This window comes from Ranitomeya imitator, chromosome 6 (genome assembly GCF_032444005.1).
Source record: "Ranitomeya imitator isolate aRanImi1 chromosome 6, aRanImi1.pri, whole genome shotgun sequence".
In the NCBI taxonomy this organism is placed as follows: Eukaryota; Metazoa; Chordata; class Amphibia; order Anura; family Dendrobatidae; genus Ranitomeya; species Ranitomeya imitator.
Genome location: NC_091287.1, coordinates 216180816 through 216203487, shown reverse-complemented (window position 1 = coordinate 216203487; position 22672 = coordinate 216180816). Strand labels below are relative to the sequence as shown.

The following is a 22672-nucleotide window of genomic DNA, read 5'->3' as shown; positions in this document are numbered from 1 at the left end:
GATGGTCTCTGGGCACGGACTGTTATAAAAAACAAATTGCACTTTACACACCGCTGAGTCTTTGATACTGCTCCTTTGGTCCAGCATTGACTTCTGTTGATGTGATGTCAGCACCACAGCCAATATCGGACATCGGAAGTAGCAGCAGACACATTGGGCTGGACCCCGGGGCTAGTTTTTTTTTTAATAACAAACTGCAATGGAGCAAGGGCGCTGCCATCTAGTTGACGCAGCCTCACTCCATACACTTGTATGGAGCGAGGCGGCGCCACTATAAGGCCTCTGCCTGCGAGTATGCATTTTGCATACATTACTGCCGTTCCCAACTCAGATACTGGCAATGCACAGTTCATGCCCTGGGGGATTCAGAAGTCTGCAGTCACACAGAGTGACTGCACACTTTTCCTTTTAGAGCAGAAAACCCCTTTAATGCTAGGTATAACCTTTGACATTTTTCTTTTTCATGAAAACAAGGTAAAGATCTCTTTCAGAAATACTGAGTCTCCTCAGCCCAATGGTTACTAGAATGGTGCAGTAATTCCATAAATCCATACCTTGAAATTATGTTGAGCACAATGTGTCATTCTAGTGAATTTGGAAAGCAATGCTGACAATCCACTTTCTTCTGAGCCTATAGACTGCAAATGTTGCTAGCAGAAGATGTAGTGTTGATGCTCAACAGTTCACATATTATAACAAACACTATGTGTTTATCTGAAAAAAATCAAAGCAGAAGCGCATTATGATGAATGGCTGGAGCTAAGCAGATACTAAAATGTCCATTAGAGATGCTTTATCTGATTAGGATCACTAATGGAATGGTTAAGCCAGAGGTTCCTCAAAAGGAGATCTGCTCCAGATCATTAATTCTTGTCAATATAGACATACCATTTACAAAGGTACAGGCCCCACTGCTGTTAACCCACTCAGCAGTTCTTGAAGGAAAGATTTGTACTGCAATTAGTCAAAGTGTATTACATTCATGCGTTACTTCCTCCTCTCCAGATGGAGAATACATGCATTGTAATGATTTTCTACACACTCTATAACAGGGCCCAGTCAAAAGTATAACTTTTACCTCCTGAATTTCAATGTAAAACCCCTTTTAGGACTCTACAGTGATGGCCAATTGTTTTGAGACTGGCAACAATTTTGGTTTTCACAAACTTTGCTGCTTCAGTGTTTTTAGAACCTTTAGCCAGAAGTTTCTGTGAAAAGACCATCATCCTTTATTCATCAACTTTAAAACTCAGTATTTAAAAGCCTTCGCCTTACGGAGTGTTGACACCTGCCTTCTGCCATTACTAAGCAAGCTCTGCACTACTGTTGAACCAATCCCACAGTTGAATCCTCTTTTGGAGACAGACTTGGCACTTGCTAGACTTTCTTCGGAATCTTGAAGCCCTTTTTCACAGCAATTAAACCTCTCTCTTTGAATGTATTGATGATGTGATAAATGATTGATTTAGGGTCAACTTTCTAGCAGCAATGTCCTTGACTGTAAAACCCTTTGATGTAAAACAATAATAACTGCTTGCGTTTCCCCTGAGGTAACTATGGTTAAAAGAAGAAGACCATGATTTCAAGCACTAGCTAGTTTTTAAAGCAGTCTGCTATTATAATTTAATCAGCATGACAAATTGTTATCAGATGTCATATCAGATGTCATGTGCTCATTATCCCCTTTACCCCCAAGCCTGTTTCCACCATCATGAGAAGGCCATATTTTACAATTCTGACCAGTGTCACTTTATGAGGTAATACCTCTGGAACGTTTCAACAGATCACAGTGATTCTGAGATTGTTTTTACGTGATATATTGTACTTCATGAGCGCTTTCCAGAGCATTTGTGCTACCAGTAATGTGGAAGCCCTCTATATATCCATTGTCAGATGATGCACCTGTGAGGGGAATTGCTTTTTTTGTGGGAGTTGAAGCTTTTATTAGGAACATTTTAGGATCTCATTTATCATACACTCTACACTGAGCACTTACATTGGGGTTTCAGTCTAAATTTCCAAATTATGTTATTCAGATGAAACTCCTGAGGGATCCATTCACATTCAGCAGAAATTGTGTGATAAATTTTGGTGATTTTAGTGCAATATGTACCCATTTCCCCATGTGAAAATGTAAAATCTGGGGCTAGAACAAAATTTTTGTTAAAAATGTAATTATTTTTTCTTCTTCATTGCCCAATGGTATAAAATTCTGTGATACACCTCTCATGTCAAAATGATCAGTGCACCCTTAGATGAATTCATTCAGAGATGCAGTTTGTAATATTGCATTCAGAGATGCAATTTGTAATATTGGGTCACTTATGGAGGAAGTTCTGCGGTTCTGGTGCCTCAGGGGCTTTGCCAATGTGACTTCGCACCCTCAAAACATTACAGCAAAATCTGAAATCCAATATTGTGCTTCTTCCCTTCTGAGATTTGCAATGTGCCTCAAAAGTAGTTTTTGACCACATATGGAGTCTTGGTGTGCCCATGAGAAATTACATGACCCATTCCCTCTCGTTATCCCTTTTGAAAACTGAAACTTGGGGCCAAAGCAACATTTTACTGGAAAGAGTGATCATTTTCCAATGACTCAGGGGTGTAGTTTCCATAATGGGGTAATTTGTGGGGGATTAAGGGTACCGTCACACAGTGGCATTTTGATCGCTACGACGGCACGATTTGTGACGTTCGAGCGATATATCCGTGACGTTCCAGCGATCTCGCTGTGTCTGACACGCTCCTGCGATCAGGGACCCCGCTGAGAATCGTACGTCGTAGCAGATCGTTTGAAACTTTCTTTCGTCGTCTAGTGTCCCGCTGTGGCAGCATGATCGCATGGTGTAACAAAGGTGTGCACGATATTGTATACGATGTGCGCATAGTAATCAACGGCTTCTGCATCGCACATACGTCATGAAATTATCGCTCCAGCGTTGTACATTGCAAAGTGTGACTGCAGTCTACGACGCTGGAGCGATATTATTACGACGCTGGAGCGTCACGGATCGTGCCGTCGTAGCGATCAAAATGTCACTGTGTGACGGTACCCTTAGGCACTTTGCAAACATGACATGGCATTCGCTATCTATTCCAGTCAATTTTGCACTCCAGAAGTTAAATGGTGTTCACTCCCTTACAAGCCCTGCTGTGTGCCCAAACAGGAGTTTTACATCACATATGGGGAATCACCATACTCAGGAGAAACTGAGCAACACATTTTACAGTCCATTTTCTCCTTTTACCCTTTTATAAATGCAAAGTTTGGGGCTATAGGAAAATTTTTGTAGGAAAAAGTAAAATTGTTATTTTTTCCTTATACGTCGCTTTCATTCCAGTGAAGGGTTAATAAGCTTCTTGAATTTAGGTTTAAGCAGTTTGAGGGGTCCAGTTTTTAAAATGGTGTCACTTTTGGATTTTTATGTTGCATATTCTACTCAAAGTTACTTCAAATGGAATGTGGTTTTGTAAATTTTGTTGAGAAAATTAGAAATCTCTTATCAACTTTTAACCCATCTAACTGATGCTGATGTGAAGTGGTAAATGTTGCTTATTAACTATTTTGTGTGATATAACTATTCTGTTTTTCTAAATGCTTCTCGCTTGAAAGTGCTGCCTTCATGTTTTTGAATTACAAGAGGCTGATGTACAATTTTTTTATTTTTATATTTCAAAGTGCCTACTGTATGGAGCTAAAATTAACCAATAAGTGTTTTTCTCCTCGTTGAAGGAAAGTTTACATTAGTTACAAAGCTTCTGTCATATAGTTATAGATTGTTTTATGTGGCAGGAGTCACAGGGGCCACTTTCTCATGGAACAATGGAAATCACATACAGGTTAAAAATGGTGCCTGTCCTTACATACTGTAACTAGATCTCAATTCATCAAGACTGGCGTTGTTCCCACAAGTCTTGATGAGGGGGCGTGCTGCATTCATAGTTGCTTATTTCATACATGTGCCTCACCACAAATCTTACTGCACTCAGGGTCTAGAGTAAGATTATGGCGTAAGGTATGCCACAGATCATCAAGAACTAGATAAGCGGCCATCTTTGGGACTCGTCTCGCCCCTTGTCCCTTCTAAGCTCCACCCATTTTGACAGAGCTTGCCAAAACTGGAGTGAAAATCTCAAAAGTCACAACATTTTGCACAACCTCTCGTGGCTTTTCAAAGTGTTATACTCCTGATTTCTGGCATAAAAACTGTGATTAAAGCGGGTACCTCACACCATGACAGGATAGGGCCCTGATTCATCAATGATTGGTTTCCTCTACTGCAAAGAAATGTACTTTGAGGTCCTGGCGGTTTTCAGATATAAACACAGTAGATTGCAGAAATCGATTGAACGTCTGTGAATGCTAATTGCCAAAAAAATTACAAACAGGCCAAGCAGAAGGCTAGCACAGTCTGTCATGCTTCTGATTAGATCATTTGCAGATCCAGCTAAAACACTGGGTTCTGTCTTTGCCCATTATTAAGGTCTGAATGCATTCTTACTCACTGAAGAGTTCCTATTATGATTTAGTCATTTTTTTATGCTGCTTGTGAAAATAGGAAGATAAATAAAGGCAGGCCTGAATCAAAAAGGTTTTTATAAAATAAGGTAATCTTTATGTGTGTAGCCCATTGCTAAAAATGCAATGAAATCTCAAGTGTGTCATGTTTTAAACTTTCCTATAAGCAAGCTCAGCTAACTAGAGATTACTTACAGGAAGCCCTTGTTCTCATGGTATAATCTACTCAGTAAATTAAACTGCCAGCTCTAGATTCTTTCTCAATATGTAAGTATTAAATTGAGAAGGGTATCCACAAAGCAGCTTTGATATCATTTCAACAATGCTACTACCATCCCTGCTTATATGATACTGTCACCAAAATAAAGGACCAAAACATAGTGATGTGGCCCATGGCTAGAAACTTGGGATGTTGACACACAACAAGGCATGTCAATGTTATACAAGAATCAAATCCATTAAATGCAAGATCAAAACAATATATCACTAAGTGTCAAATACATAGAAAGTATATAATTAATGACAGTGACGAATTCTACTATTTGCATGTTTAAAATGACAACAGGAATTAAAAAAGGTACAGCCCTATTAAATGCAGCATTATGCTACACTGTTGTTCTCCTGCAGTGTGTGGTTGGACAGCAACAAAGACTCATTCTGTAGTTTACTGCACAACATGTTGGGGGTCAATAAGCAGCAGCAGAGTCTTTGTAAAGTAGATATATGCAAGACATACAGTGCTGTGCAAAAGTTTTAGGCATGTGTGGAAAAAATGCTACAAACTAAGATTGCTTTCAAAACTAGAAGCGTTAATAGGTTATTCTTTAGCAACATGCAAACTAAGTGAACAAATGATAAATCTAAATCAAAATCAATATTTGGTTTGCCCACCCCTTTAATTAAAAAGCATCAATTGTTTAGGTACACTTAGTTTTTGAAGGAACATGACAGGTAAACTATTCCAAACATCTTGGAGAACTGACCACTGATCAGTTTTTGGAGGAACTTGGTAGGGAAATTGTTCCAAACATCTTGGAGAACTAGTAACCACAGATCTTTTGTAGATAAACTCCTATTGCAAGTCCTTGTGCAAATCTATATGTAATAAACACACAAATTCAGTGATAATCAGATTAATGCTTTATGGTGGCCATTTCAATACTTCCAAGACTCCTTGTTCTTGTTTCTGCTTAATTTAATTCTTAATGACATCCGCTGTATGCTATAGTGTTGTTGTTCTGCTGCAGAATAAATGCTTAGCCAATCAGCTACCACCCTGCTGTATTGCACAGTACAGTATTTCAGGAAACAATTTTCATTCTGCCTCTTCAGGACTAAATAGCAGCCCAATTGGTAGGAAATACTGAATAACTGAAATATAGAAATACTAATAAAATTGAAAAATTGTGCTAACATTAAATATGTATTATCACAGCGCTAACCAACCAATCCCTCTACATTCAATTTACAAGGAGCCACTGTTGTGTATAACACTCAAGTCCCCACATTTATACCTGTCATGGACAACGCTCAAAAGTCCCTAAGTCATTCTATAAAATGATGACTGCCATATAAAGAACTAAATATTGAACTTTATGTGCATTACGTACATGTATTTATTATAATATGTCTTAACCACAGGAGCTGAAAATGGTTGAAAAGTATTTTTATAGGATCTAAAACAGAACAGATTTTCCTATGTTTAAACTGAAATCTATTTTTTTACAGAGAGAAATACTTTGGATTTTGGTGTTTTCTTGTCCCCTTCGTGTAGAAATAGAAGATTCCAATTCCGGAAGCAGACTGGTATGTAGGATGCTTTATTAATGAAATGCTAAATATGAATGTGTTAAAACACAATTGATCCTTATTAGTGCATGTGTATTATTAGGTGTGTTAGGGTTGGCGGATTGCACTAAATAAAATAAATAATAATGCGCAATCACAACCCGGGTCCACCGTGCAGAGATGGAAAACTGCTGCTAGTAAATAACGATGGAATACATGGCGAGCAATTACCCGTACACTCTGGGTTGACCGCTACTCAGTGTGAACAGCACATGAAGTGGACTCGCACACATAAATGAAACAGATGCTCTGCAACTGAGCTGTGTCACTGGCACACAGAAACAAAGAGATGCTCAGCAACTGAGCTGTATCGCTCGAACACAGAAATTAAAAAGATGCTCTACAACTGTGCTGTGTCACTTGCACACAGAAACAAAAGAGATGCTCTACAACTGAGCTGTGTCACTCACACACAGAAATGAAAGAGATGCTCTGTATAATACCCTGACTAGGGTTGTGCTTGCTCTGGAACTCTACTGTGCTAACTGCACACATGTAGGAACCAGATGCTAAGCCAACGGCTAATTGCCCCCACTAATGCTAGCTGCCTGCCTACGTGTACAGTCCCAAGGCTAGACAGAAACACAACACATGCAGACAGAGTGGTAGTGTATGCACTGGCAACAGCCACACATAAATGATACTACGCACAGGCGTGCGCTTCTGAGAGTCTTTTATACACTAGACTCATGTCCAGATGGACAAGACCTTGCCCGTGGACCAATCCAGAGCTGCCACATCACCAGAAAAGCTGACATCCATTCATAAATGAGAAGACGCCACCTCACGGACATTCTCAGTACGGTGATTTCTGGACTTAGACTCCAGAGCTTCAGGCTTCAGCTGCCTATCACTGGTTGCTATAGACTTGGCTGGAGAGCAAGCAGTAACTAAACGAACACTGTGAGCCTGAGCAAGACACTGGGATCGGTGTCTATGCTAAGCAGTACCCACAGCGGCTGAGTCTGAATGTGAGGCCACAGAGGCAGATAAGGCTTGTGATCTCTTCCGTCATATTGTTGTAACTGTATAGTCATAGCATATAGTTGGCACAATTTTGTGCATTTAAGTCACAACTAATTTTCTACAAGCCGTGCCTCTTTGCTAGATACATTTTAAAAAAGCCACTAATGATATGCAAAAAGTGACAAACATGACAAATGTGCAAAAGGTGTTTTTGCTTGAAATTGACCATAATAAATGGCCAAAGTGTTTTCTTTGGCCATTGAGAGTAATGATAGGCTGTTACTTCCTGCTCTATAGAAATGAATTTTCAGCCGTCATCTCCTTATCATCATGAAAATAATTACAACACCTTAGTGTGTAGTGGACATCACAGGATGTCACCATTCTTAATGCTTGATAGTCATAGTTAATCTCGATTCCATCCCTGTGCAATGACCTCTGCACCTGTTATAAAACTTGCCTACAAGACTCTGTAATAGAAGTCAATGAACAATCTCCTGACTATTGTTGTCTACGGGCCCTGTGGCTACAGTAATGCACATATAGAATACTATTAACAGACAATCAGGCAAAATGGCTGCCCATGTAATCAGGTAAAAAAAAGAGGTATGCCATCAGAAAAAAGCAGGAGAATATTTGCAAGTTTATGGTTTTATTAAATAAAAAATGTGTAATACAACCCTTTTAAAGTCTCTTATCTCTACTTAGGAGGTCCTATTTAAATAGAAGACTGTTGAAATATGATTTAATATAGTTTCATTTGCACTGTAAATTTGTTAGTTTCCACTGTATTACAATCCTAATTATAAAAATGTTGAAACACGCTGTAAAATGTAAAGAAAAGAAGAATGCAATGATTTAGAAAGAAGAAGATGAAAACATTTCAAAAATGAAAAGTAAGACTTTTTTATTTTTCTTTTTTTTAAATCAGCTCATTTAGAAATTTATGGCAGCAACAGATCTCGAAAAAGTTAGGACAAGTTCATGTCTACCATTGTGTTTCATACCCTCTTCATTTTACAACAATCTGTAAATTTCTGTGAAGTGAGGAGACCAATTGCTGGAGTTTGAGAGAAAAATATTGTCCCATTCTTGTCTGATAGGTAGGTAGGATTCTAGCTGCTCACCAGTAGGGTTGAGCGACTTTTACTTTTTTAGGGTCGAGTCTCTAAAGTCGAGTCGAGTGAAATCCGCCTATTATGGCGAAAAGTCGGGGATCGACCGAAACACGAAACCCAATGCAAAGTCAATGGGAATTTTTTTTTTTTTTTTTGTTTTATTTTTATTTTTTTTATTATTTTTTTTTCTCTCTCTCTCTCTGTCTCTCTCTCTCTCTCTCTCCTCCGTCCCTGAACAGAAAAGCTGGTGTTAGACATTGCAAATCGCTACAGCGCACAAGCGACAAGATGACGATAGGCGTCCACGCCCCTAAGACCTATGTCATCACTCTGCCCATGCTCCTTCATTGGCTGAAAAAATGGCGCCAAGCGCGTCATACGAAATGCGACTTTGGCGCGAAAGTCGCGTACCGCATGGCCGACCCCACACAGGGATCGGGTCGGGTTTCATGAAACCCGACTTTGCCAAAAGTCGGCGACTTTTGAAAATGAACGATCCGTTTCGCTCAACCCTACTCACCAGTACTGGATCTTGTTTGCTGGATTTCTCATTTCATAATGAGAATGTTTCCTATTGGTGAAAGGTCTGAACTTCAGGCAGGTCAGTTCATCACACAAACTTCTTCTTTTGGAAATCCAAGCTGAAGCCAATTTGCAATGGATACAGTATGTGGTTTTCATATACTCTTGCTGAAATATGTAAAATCATCCCTGAAATAGGTATGCTCTGGATGGGAGCAAACAATCAGTAAGGAAAACGGTATACAGCTCTACGTGTCCCATAAAAGCGTATTTTATTGAAGATCATTAAAAAGGTAATGTTCAGCATGAAAAGTCACAAGCAATAATTTGGGGTTATATACTTGGGCAGATGCATTTCAAACCTTGTGGTTCTTAGTGATTGCATATCACATTGACATTAATATCGACCTTATATTACAACATCCTGTCTAGGTCAGGTGATCAAATACAACCTATCATAAATACTGTTCCTACAATTTTTAGACAGTTTTTCACAGATTGGTGAACCTCTGACATCTTTGCTTTTGAGAGACTCTGACTCTCTAATATGCTCCTTTTATACTAAATCATGTGACTTAGTTGATAATTGACATTCCAGATGTTTTTCTTTAGTACCACTTAGTTTTCCAGCCATTTTTTAGCCCCTTCCCAACTATTTTGAGATGTGCTGAGCTATCAATATCTAAATGAGTTATTTTTTCAACCACAAAAGTCTAAAATTCACCTTCTTAGATGTTTCATGTTCTGTTGTGAGATTTCCAAATCATTGAATTCTTGCTTTCTTCTACACATCATCCCAACTTTATTGGAATTGGAAAAAAGGAAAAAAGTTCCAGCACCAAGCATCTCTTCATAAAATCTTCAGTATTTTATTCTCATGTCAAGAAAGAAAACATCATGTAGGGACGCAGCCCCTAAATGCCTGACGCGTTTCAAACAAAGTTCTTACTCATAGTCACGTTGCCTATGACTAAGAACTTTGTTTGAAATGCGTCAGGCATTTAGGGGCTGCGTCCCCACATGATGTTTTCTTTCTTGACATGAGAATAAAATAATGAAGATTTTATGAAGAGACGCCTGGTGCTGTAACTTTTTTTTTCCTTTTTTGCTATTGCTACTAAGTGGTATCCAGCCACTTGTTCCTGGCACCTGTGTTCATTGAGGCACCACTAATCCCTTCACCTGCTCCCTGTATGATGTTATTGGAATTGGGGTTTTACATCCTTTATGTTTAGCTCTTCATGTTTACTAATACATATAATTTACTCATAAATCTGTCATAAAAGTGTGAAGATGTTAATGTAAAATATGATTTTATAGTTGGCTTGCATATGCTATAAGTATTTTACATAAAATGCAGAAAAGTTTAAAAATTCTGAATACTCATAAAAACTGTCTGTCTTCCAAAGTAATAGTTCAACCTTTTCTACTGATCTAATAAATATTCTCTTGCATTAATGGGCAAACATTCCCATAGACAAATTCTAAAATCTTGTTGAAACCTTTTCCCAAAAGAGTGAAAGTAGTTATAGTTGAAAAGGGAGAGACCAACTCCATTCTAAAGTGGTTGTTCATTTTCAACTATTTTTAGTTTTCAGGCTGGGTGATTATAAAATTAAAAACATGCTTTACTTATCCTCTCTGGGCCCAGTTTCACCTTGTCCATCGCTTCTCAGGTCTTGTTGATCAGCTGCAGCAGTGATGTCATGTCAATAGCACTGAAACTAATCACTGACCACAGCAACTCAGCCAATGTACATTGCATGAGCAGCTGAGCACCACTGAATGACTGGCTGCACCACTGTTGATGTGACTTCTCTACTGCAACTGACCAACAATACTTACAACAAGAGCCGAGGAGAAGTGATGGAGCCAGGAGCCCAAATAAAGGTTAGTTTCTTATTTTATGCATCAGCTTATGCACTTGTTAAAAGGAAAAAAACCTTTTAAAGAAAGCATGTCATCAAGGGGTGTTGTTAACAGGTTAATAATGTAAAGAAGACTCAAGATATTCACAACATCCCCTTGGTGAATGCCATATAAATGAGCACTAACTAAAAAGTCTCATATCTCCCATAATTCTATAGTGGATTTAAAAAAACGACTTTTGACCTGGTGACAGGTCTCCTTCACTACATATGGATTTAAAATGGGATACCATAAAAGCTTTTGTAGGTGTAATGTTTAGGTGCACAATACTTTTGTCCATACAGAGTATGCCCTTGTTAGAGAAGACCATAGTGATGCCAGGACTATCTGACAGTATTCTGTGTTACTTGGAACAATTCAGGGGCTTTTCTTATGTCACCGGCTGTGGGCATCTTAGATTATCTTGAGGTTATAATTAGGGTTGAGCGAAACGGATCGGACAAATTCAAAAATCGCTGACTTTCGGCAAAGTCGGGTTTCATAAAACCTGACCCGATCCTAGTGTGGGATCGGCCATGAGGTTGCCGATCTGCGCGCAAAAGTCGCGTTTCATATGACGTTTTCAGTGCCATTTTTCAGCCAATGAAGGAGGACGCAGAGTTTGGGCAACGTGATGACATAGGTCTCGGTCCCCACCATCTTAGAGAAGGGCATGACAGTGATTGGCTTGCTTTCTGCAGCTTCACAGGGGCTATAAAGGGGCGTGCACGCCGACCGCCATCTTACTTCTGCCAATCATAGCATAGGGAAAGGTTGCCGCAGCTTCATCAGAAGAAGGGATATAGTTAGGAAGGGAAGATTGAGCCCCGAAACTGCTTGTGCTGTAGCGATTTCCACTGTCCAACACCACCATTTGTTTGCAGGGACAGTGGAGGCTATATTTTTGTGCATCAGCTCTGTAGCTTATTAGGCTGCCTTATAAGGCTCCCTGATAGCTGCATTGCTGTTTGCACGCCACTGTGCAAACCAACTGCTTTTTTAAAAGCAAAAATCCTGTTGCTCTTTTCTGCACAGTGATCTTGCTTATTTGTCCACACTTTTGTGTGCAGCAGTCCTTTTTATTGCTGCCATACTTTTCCTGAGATCATTGTAGGGAGATTGAAATTGCACTACAGTCCTTGTATTTTTTCATATATCTTCCAGCCACTTTCTGCCACTTACATTGTGTTGCTTTATATACTGGGCCTGAGTTTTGGTGCAGTCTCCCCAAAAAAAAGTGAGATTCAAATTCTCACAAAGTGGATATACTTCTGTCCTGTTAGTTTGTCGTATATCAGCCAGCCACTTTCTGCCACTTAGATTGCGTTGTTACATACACTGGGCCTAAATTGTGGTTCAGTCTCCCCCAAAAAAGAGGGAGATTCAAATTCTCACAAAGTGGACATACTTCTGTCCTGTTAGTTTGTTGTATATCAGCCAGCCACTTTCTGCCACTTAGATTGCGTTGTTATATACACTGGGCCTTAATTGTGGTTCAGTCTCCCAAAAAAAAAGGGAGATTCAAATTCTCACAAAGTAGATATACTTCTGTCCTGTTAGTTTGTCGTATATCAGCCAGCCACTTTCTGCCACTTAGATTGCGTTGTTATATACACTAGGCCTAAGTTGTGGTTTAGTCCCCCAAAAAAAGGGGAGATTCAAATTCTCACGAAGTGGATATACTTCTGTCCTGTTAGTTTGTCGTATATCAGCCAGCCACTTACTGCCACTTAGATTGCGTTGTTATATACACTGGGCCTAAGTTGTGGTTCAGTCTCCCAAAAAAAAGGGGAGATTCAAATTCTCACAAAGTGGATATACTTCTGTCCTGTTAGTTTGTCGTATATCAGCCAGCCACTTTCAGCCACTTACATTGTGTTGTTTTTTGCACAGGGCCTGATTTTTTGTTAAGTCTCCCCCCAAAAAAGGGAGATTTAAAATCTCAACACGTTTATATACACCTTCTACCTTGTTTAACAGTACCATATAATGGTTGTTATTTTGGTTAGATTTTCCAAAAAATTAGGAAGTCAGGTGGAAGAGGCCGGGGGCGGTGGTTGCGAGCTGGTACTGATGGTGTTGGTGGTGCATCTGGTGTTTGTGGCAAAAGCACAATAGCACCTAAGGCTGGAGGTGTTGAGCCAGCGTCATCGTCTGGCTACACAAGGCCTCGAAGGCTCCCTTATCTGGGAGAAGGAAAACGGCTTTTAAAGCCGGAGCAGCAGTTTTGGCTTTCCTTGCTGACTCAGCCTCTAGCTCTTTCGCCTCCTCTTCAGAAAGTTCCAAATATAAAAGCAGCGAGTTGTCAGTGGATGCTCCCGGTCAGGAACAAGACGTTTCCTTGTGTCCTTCACCCAAACCAAAAGTGAAGGATGCGTCAGGTGACCCTACAGGTTACTCCATGGAGCTCTTTACACATACCGTGAGTGGGTTATAACGGGAAATTGTTAACTGCCCAATACAAGATGAATCGGACATGGAGTGCACTGATGCACAGCCACAGCTAGATTACAATGCTGTTCCATTGACTCAGATCACTACATTGCCCTCGCAGTGTACTGAGCCAGAATCTGACCCTATGAGACTATGGTGCCCCATCCTGAATGTTATAGCACCTTACACGGTGACACAGAGGAAGTTGCACATGACATTGAAGAGGAGGTGATAGATGACCCAGTTTTTGACCCAGATTGGCAGCCATTGGGGAAGAGGGTGCCACTGCCAGTAGCTCAGAAGCGGAGAAGGATGATCTGTCTGCTACTCAGCAGAGGAGCCCACCCCAGTACCTAGCTATGCCGCCTGTTTAGTCCTGTTACCAATTTTGAACTGCTTTTAGCCTACTTTTGTATTTGGGCCTACTAACCGTGTCTGCGCCACTCATTACAGTTGTCCTCCACTGAACAAAGCTAGGCCGCCTGTTTAGTCTTGTTACCAATTTTGAACTGCATTTAGCCAACTTTTTTATTTTGGGCCTACTAACTGTGTCTGTGCCACTCATTACAGTTGTCCTCCACTGAACAAAGCAATGCCGCCTGTTTAGTCCTGTTACCAATTTTGAACTGCATTTAGCCTACTTTTGTATTTGGGCCTACTAACCGTGTCTGCGCCATTCATTACAGTTGCCCTGCCCTGAACAAAGCTATGCCGCCTGTTTAGTCCTGTTACCAATTTTGAACTGCGTTTAGACTACTTTATTATTTGGGCCTACAAAATGTGTCTGCGCCACTCATTACAGTTGTCCTCCACTGAACAAAGCTATGCCGCCTGTTTAGTCCTGTTACCAATTTTGAACTACTTTTAGCCTAAATTTGTATTTGGGCCTACTAACTGTGTCTGTGCCACTCATTACAGTTGTCCTCCACTGAACAAAGCAATGCGGCCTGTTTAGTCCTGTTACCAATTTTGAACTGCTTTTAGCTTACTTTTTTATTTTGGGCCTACTAACTGTGTCTGCGCCACTCATTACAGTTGTCCTCCACTGAACAAAGCTAGGCCGCCTGTTTAGTCCTGTTACCAATTTTGAACTGCTATAGCCTACTTTTTCATTTTGGGACTACTAACCGTGTCTGCGCCACTCATTACAGTTGTCCTCCACTGAACAAAGCTAGGCCGCCTGTTTAGTCCTGTTACCAATATTGAACTGCATTTAGCCTACTTTTGTATTTGGGCCTACTAACCGTGTCTGCGCCATTCATTACAGTTGCCCTCCACTGAACAAAGCTATGCCGCCTGTTTAGTCCTGTTACCAATTTTGAACTGCTTTAGCCTACTTTTTTATTTTGGGACTACTAACCGTGTCTGCGCCACTCATTACAGTTGTCCTCCACTGAACAAAGCAATGCCGCCTGTTTAGTCCTGTTACCAATTTTGAACTGCTTTTAGCCTACTTTTTTATTTTGGGCCTACTAACTGTGTCTGCGCCATTCATTACAGTTGTCCTCCACTGAACAAAGCTAGGCCGCCTGTTTAGTCCTGTTACCAATTTTGAACTGCATTTAACCTACTTTTTTATTTTGGTACTACTAACCGTGTCTGCGCCACTCATTACAGTTGTCCTCCACTGAACAAAGCAATGCCGCCTGTTTAGTCCTGTTACCAATTTTGAACTGCTTTTAGCCTACTTTTTTATTTTGGGCCTACTAACTGTGTCTGCGCCACTCATTACAGTTGTCCTCCACTGAACAAAGCTAGGCCGCCTGTTTAGTCCTGTTACCAATTTTGAACTGCATTTAGCCTACTTTTTTATTTTGGGCCTACTAAGTGTGTCTGCGCCACTCATTACAGTTGTCCTCCACTGAACAAAGCTATGCCGCCTGTTTAGTCCTGTTACCAATTTTGAACTGCATTTAACCTACTTTTTTATTTTGGTACTACTAACCGTGTCTGCGCCACTCATTACAGTTGTCCTCCACTGAACAAAGCAATGCCGCCTGTTTAGTCCTGTTACCAATTTTGAACTGCTTTTAGCCTACTTTTTTATTTTGGGCCTACTAACTGTGTCTGCGCCACTCATTACAGTTGTCCTCCACTGAACAAAGCTAGGCCGCCTGTTTAGTCCTGTTACCAATTTTGAACTGCATTTAGCCTACTTTTTTATTTTGGGCCTACTAAGTGTGTCTGCGCCACTCATTACAGTTGTCCTCCACTGAACAAAGCTAGGCCGCCTGTTTAGTCCTGTTACCAATTTTGAACTGCATTTAGCCTACTTTTTTATTTTGGGCCTACTAAGTGTGTCTGCGCCACTCATTACAGTTGTCCTCCACTGAACAAAGCAATGCCGCCTGTTTAGTCCTGTTACCAATTTTGAACTGCTTTAGCCTACTTTTTTTATTTTGGGCCTACTAACTGTGTCTGCGCCACTCATTACAGTTGTCCTCCACTGAACAAAGCTAGGCCGCCTGTTTAGTCCTGTTACCAATTTTGAACTGCATTTAGCCTACTTGTTTATTTTGGGCCTACTAAGTGTGTCTGCACCACTCATTACAGTTGTCCTTCACTGAACAAAGCAATGCCGCCTGTTTAGTCCTGTTACCAATTTTGAACTGCTTTAGCCTACTTTTTTTATTTTGGGCCTATTAACTGTGTCTGCGCCACTCATTACAGTTGTCCTCCACTGAACAAAGCAATGCCGCGTGTTTAGTCCTGTTACCAATTTTGAACTGCTTTTAGCCTACTTTTTTATTTTGGGCCTACCAACTGTGTCTGCACCACTCATTACAGTTGTCCTCCACTGAACAAAGCTATGCCATCTGTTTAGTCCTGTTACCAATTTTGAACTGCATTTAGCCTACTTTATATTTTGGCCTATATCTGTGTTTCCTCCTAATCCTGCCCAATGCCCAGCCACTGCTAGATGAGTCTACTGGTACATTCACCCAGACCACTACATTCCCCTTGCATTCCCCTTGCACTCTACACAGCCAGAATCTGACCCTGCTGAAAGTCAGGTTCCCCTTCCCGTATACTATACCACCTTACACGGGGACAAAGAGGAAGGTGCAGATGAAAGTGCAGGTTCCTTCATCAGGTTGGGGTCATACTCGTTGGCGACGTCACTGGCACAGGGCCCCTCATAGTACGCAAAAGTGTCTCTGGCAGTGGGAGGCACCACCCACCGTCAAACACACCGCCGTACTATGAGGAGCCCTGTGCCAGTGCCAAGTGCCAACGAGTGGGCTCCCCCTTCTTGCTCAGGATCGCAGCACTTGCAAAGTTGAAATACTTACCTCTCCCTGCTCCACCATCGTGACGTATTCTGCATTTCCTGGGCCCATGAAAATCTTGATCCAGCCCTACCCCCCCACAACTTTAGCCAAATGACCCCCTGTTTGCAATGCCTAACTATTATTATAAAGTAAATTAAGATTGACAAGCTTAAGAAATAAGAATTGATGTTTTTGGCATTAAAATGGGCACTGTAGGTGCTTTCCTGTCCTCCACTCACTGCCGACTTTGATTCCCCATTGACTTGCATTGGGTTTCGCGTTTCGGTCGGCTCCCGACTTTTCGAAATAATCGGCCGATTTCACCCGTTTTCGCGAAACCCGACTCGATCCTAAAAAAGTAAAAGTCGCTCAACTCTAGTTATGATTATCATCACTTTTGGAAGTGTGGTAATAGTAATAAGGGATGAAGTTAAAGTCGAACCTATATCTAAAAATGTGATTATAACATGTGCAAGGCCCAAATGGTATTTTGTAGTGGGACTTGTTACACACTATACCTTTCTGACAGGTACAATGGGCAGTTTTATGTTTTTTTCAAGGTTCTTTTATAGGATTCTAATTATTACCACAATAACATGAAAAAACAATGAGCTAATTATCCAATAGACAAGGGTAGTTGCTTTGCCATCAGTAATACGAGTTACCACTCCTCTATAGGTACCGTCACACTAGACGATATCGCTAGCGATCCGTGACGTTGCAGCGTCCTGGCTAGCGATATCGTCCAGTGTGACAGGCAGCAGCGATCAGGCCCCTGCTGTGCTGTCGCTGGTCGGGGAAGAAAGTCCAAAACTTTATTTCGTCGCTGGACTCCCCGCAGACATCGCTGAATCGGCGTGTGTGACACCGATTCAGCGATGTCTTCACTGGTAACCAGGGTAAACATCGGGTAACTAAGCGCAGGGCCGCGCTTAGTAACCCGATGTTTACCCTGGTTACCATCCTAAAAGTAAAAAAAACAAACACTACATACTTACCTACAGCCGTCTGTCCTCCAGCGCTGTGCTCTGCACTCCTCCTGTACTGTCTGTGAGCGTCGGTCAGCCGGAAAGCAGAGCGGTGACGTCACCGCTCTGCTTTCCGGCCGCTGTGCTCACACAGACAGTACAGGAGGAGTGCAGAGCACAGCGCTGGAGGACAGACGGCTGTAGGTAAGTATGTAGCGTTTGTTTTTTTTACTTTTAGGATGGTAACTAGGGTAAACATCGGGTAACTAAGCGCGGCCCTGCGCTTAGTTACCCGATGTTTACCCTGGTTACCGGCATCGTTGGTCGCTGGAGAGCGGTCTGTGTGACAGCTCTCCAGCGACCAAACAGCGACGCTGCAGCGATCTGGATCGTTGTCGGTATCGCTGCAGCGTCGCTAAGTGTGACGGTACCTTATCACATCTGTATTCGAGCAATTTCACTTCTTTCAGGATGGATTAAAAATAAACAGTAGTTTCCGTATCTCCTTGATCTATAGGACACTGTGTCTTTTTGAGGCAGTGTACAAGGCAAATGAGTTAACAAGATCACCCTGATGGCAACTGTTACATTTTGTGTTCCTTTTTTGTCTTCCTAAAATATTTGGTAGCTTTTATTTAAACTGTCTGCAAAGAGAAGCAGCAGTTGCTGGAGGAGTCATAGAGCGCACCACAATAACACAGTGACATTGATACATCTCTTAATTCCTAGTTAAACATCCTGGTGCCAGAGCTGAATGGAACAGCATGCTCTGCAATCACTGTGTGGAAGAGGTGTACAATACCCCAGCCCTCCTCCAATGTCATAGGAAATGAAGAGGGGTGAGCCACCAATGCAAGGGCTTATTCAGCTTCTCCACGGCGCTTATTCACTTAAATGGAAACCTGTGTGATTCATTGCAGGGACGTGCAGGACAGCCGATAATTATGTCATTGAACAGGTTATTGAGATAATGTGCGAAATAAAATATATGACTGAGCAAAAGTATTTCTGCTCTCCTCCTTCTTGTCACATCATTATTACAAAATCAGCTTTTTCATGGAAAGAGTTCATGCTGAAGAAAATTATAGTGGGGTACTTGAATACAGATTTAAAGCCCGCCCGGAAAAAAACATTCTCTGAAAAGATAAGTTTCCAGTGTAGGAATGATCACTGTATGCTGTGTCTCATGGAAGGCACTGATCAGTGTGAGAAGCCTGAAATGTAACGTTATGGTCTATGGACACTACTACTGGGCTGTATGCTGGATATGTCTTTATAGGCCACCACTCAGTCACCGTTCTGCTTGTTATTGTGAGAAACTTATATAATGGAATTTGCTTTGTATTTTATGATTATTTTTGGGGTGATGAGAAGATGGTGAACAACACACAGCTCATGTTTGTGCTGCTGATCTGGTTTAAGTACGTCTAGCCTTTTGATACCCGGCTCTTCTCCAAGTTGAGATGTTGGACCTAGGTAGACACATTTTTTTACTGTATCTTTGAACAATGAAAACTCAAATCTTGCACTATTTGCATTGCCATTAATGGAATGCTAGCACCAACTAGAAACGAAAAATCATTAGAAACGTCTGAAAATCTTCATTATGTCTCAAACTCCAACCCCAATCTCAGCCAAATTAGCAGAATTATATCGGCATCTTTGGGCAGAAAATAGAGGTAGATTTGCTAAGAGATTTGGTACTGTGCTAAAGACAGAATTTTAAAGGTGCACTTGCTACTTATATAATTTGTTGACTCTGCCCACTTTTATATCACTTTTCAAAATGGAGTAAAGTCGCAAATTTTCTCACAAAAATAGCATGTACAAGAATTTGTACACAAAAACTGCCACACAGCTGTTGATGATCCTTCCCCAAATAGTGTGAACTTTGCACTGTATAATGATGGCCCCTGAAACTGTTGTGAGTTTATTCGAAGGAGAAGCTATCATCACATTCATGCAACATGAGTCAGAACTTAGTTACACTATTGCAGGTATCGTTTAGGGCTCACTCAGATATCAATTGAGGCTGTTCACATGTCTGCCTATTTTTGCTGAGTGGTCCACACAAAAACACAAAGATGTGTGATTTTTATACAAGTCTCGTATCAAACTCACCATTGCAAGTATATTGGTCCGTGAAAAAAATCAAACCTGGATACCATCCGTGTGCTGTCTGTTAGTCACGTTCTGCTTGATAGATCATTAAGAAACTTCATTTTTTTCATATGAGAAAAGCTGATTCAACTCTGATGTTAAAAACAGATCACCCTGACCAAATTCTTATGAAAAATCTGATAAAAAACACTGATGAGTAGATGGTGAACTGATTTTTGTGTATGACAAAATCACTGGTATTTGAATGATCCCATACTCCGAAACGCTCAGGGGTTTCGTACAGAACAGACTTTGAAAAGATGGAAAATCACTATGTGTCTCGTCTGACTAATCCAGCACAGGTGCCCATCCGAGTTATCCCAACACTGATTCCTATGACTGACAGGTCTCTCCGTGAGTATATACTTGTCGGAGAGACCTGTCAGTCAAAGGGATTGAGGCACAGAGAAGCCAGACAGGGACCTGCCTTGGACTAGTCAGCCAAGACTCATAGTCTCTGGTTAGCTTTTCACAGTATGCTTACACACGTGGTCAAAATTGTTGGTACCCCTTGCTTAATGACAGAAAAACCCACAATGGTCACAGAAATAACTTGAATCTGACAACAATAATAATAAATAAAAAAATCTATAAAAATAAACAAATGAAAGTTAGACATTGCTTTTCAACCATGCTTCCATGGAATTTAACAAAAAATAAAACTCATGAAAGAGACCTGGGCAGAAGTGATGGTACCCTTAACTTAATATTTTGTTGCACAACCTTTTTAGGCAATCACTGCAATCAAACGATTCTTTTAAATATTAATGAGACTTCTGCACCTCTCGACAGTTATTTTGGCCCACTCCTCAGGAGCAAACTGCTCCAGTTGTCTCGTGTTTGAAGGTTGCCTTTTCCAGATGGCATGTTTCAGCTCTTTCCAAAGATGCTCAATAGGATTTTGGTCAGGGCTCATAGAAGGGCACTTCAGAATAGTCCAATGTTTTCCTCTTAGCCATTCTTGGGTGTTTTTAGCTGTGTGTTTTGGGTCATTATCCTTTTGCAAGACCCAAGACCTGCAACTAAGACCAAGCTTTCTGACACTGGGCAGCACATTACTCTCTAGAATCCCTTGATAGTCTTGAAATTTCATTATACCCTGCACAGATTCTAGACACCCTGTGGCAGATGCAGAAAAGCAGCCCCAGAACATAACAGAGCCTCCTCCATGATTCACAGTAGGGACAGTGTTCTTTTCTTGATATGCTTCATTTTTCCATCTGTGAACATAGAGCTCATGTGCCTTGCAAAAAAGTTCAATTTTTGTCTCATCTATCCATAGGACATTCTACCAGAAGCTTTGTGGCTTGTCAACATGTCGTTTGGCAAGTTCCAGTCTGGCTATTTTATTATCTTTTTTCAACAATGGTGTACTCCTTGGTTGTCTCCAATGAAGTCCACTTCGGCTCATACAACAACGGATGTTGCAATCTGACACCGCTGTTCCTTGAGCTTGAAGTTCACCTTTTACTGTATCTGTTTAGAAGTATTTCTGGGCTCTTTTGTTACCAATTGTATTATCCATCTCTTTGATTTGTCATCAATAGTGTTGAGCGATACCGTCCGATATTTGAAAGTATCGGTATCAGATGGTATCGGCCGATATCCGAAAAATATCGGATATCGCCGATACCGATATCCGATACCAATACAAGTCAATGGGACACAAATATCAGAAGGTATCCTCTATGGTTCCCAGGGTCTGAAGGAGAGGAAACTCTCCTTCAGGCCCTGGGATCCATATTCATGTGTAAAATAAAGAATACAAATAAAAAATATTGATATACTTACCCTCGGACGCGCCCTGGTTGTCACCGCTGCAACCGCCATGCTTCCCTAAGAATGAGCGCGTTCAGGACCTTCGATGATGTCGCGGCTTGTGATTGGTCGCTGAGCGGTCATGTGACCGCTCACACGACCAATCACAAGCCGCGACGTCATCGAAAGTCCTTAACGCGCTCATTCTTAGGAACGCAAGCATGGCGGTTGCAGCGGTGACAACCAGGGCGCGTCCGAGGGTAAGTATATCAATATTTTTTATTTTTATTCTTTATTTTACACATGAATCTTAATCCCGATACCGATTCCCGATATCACAAAAATATCGGAACTCGGTATCGGAATTCCGATACCGCAAATATCGGCCGATACCCGATACTTGCAGTATCGGAATGCTCAACACTAGTCATTAATGTTCCTCCTGCGGCCATATCTAGGGAGATTGGCTACAGTCCCATGGATCTTAAATTTCTGAATAATATGTGCAACTGTAGTCACAGGAGCATCAAGCTGCTTGGAGAAGGTCTGATAACTTTTACCTTTAACATGTTTGTCTATAATTTTCTTTCTATTCTTCTGAGATGGCTCTTTCCTTCGCTTCCTCTGGTCCATGTTGAGTGTGATACACACCATGTCACCAAACAGCAGAGTGAGTATCTACAGCCCTATATACAGAGCCATTCACTGATTCCAAGATTGTAGACACTTGTGATGCTAGTTAGTGGACATATCTTGATTTAAAATTGTCCCTTTTGTCACATTATTTTCAGGGGTTCAATCATTTCTGTGCAGGCCTATTTCATGAGTCTTATTTTTTTTTTTAAATTCTATGGAAGTTTGGTTGAAAAGCAATGTCTGGCTTTAATTTGTTAATTTTCATAGATCTTTGATTTATTATTACTTTTGTCAGAATCAAGTTATTTATATAACTATTGTGGGTTTTTCTGTCATTAAACGAGGGGTAACAACAATTTTGTACCGTGTGTGTACCTGATGGCAATCGTGCAGTCAGGGTCTGATTCATGATTGCCCTGGTTTGGTCAACATAAATCTTTTTAATCGAAACCAGTAGAAAGTAAAGAAACAGTTTAGTTTGCAAGAAAGATGAAAATATTTTAATATCTTAGTAACAATTAATTACAATTAAAAGCCAAAGCTTTCTGCAGGTTAGTAAACAAT

The 22672-nt window shown here is 40.9% G+C and overlaps 1 protein-coding gene across 7 annotated transcripts in view; it reads left to right on the top strand.

Moving 5' to 3' along the window:
* LOC138642361 (poly(rC)-binding protein 3-like) overlaps nucleotides 1-22672 on the top strand; it is a 1684203-nt gene that overhangs the window by 1419717 nt on the left and 241814 nt on the right. For all 7 annotated transcript variants that reach the window (XM_069730482.1, XM_069730484.1, XM_069730483.1 and 4 more), the window contains one exon: nucleotides 6248-6325. The gene's annotated coding sequence lies outside the window, so the exon portion shown is untranslated. The remainder of the gene's footprint in view (nucleotides 1-6247; nucleotides 6326-22672) is intronic.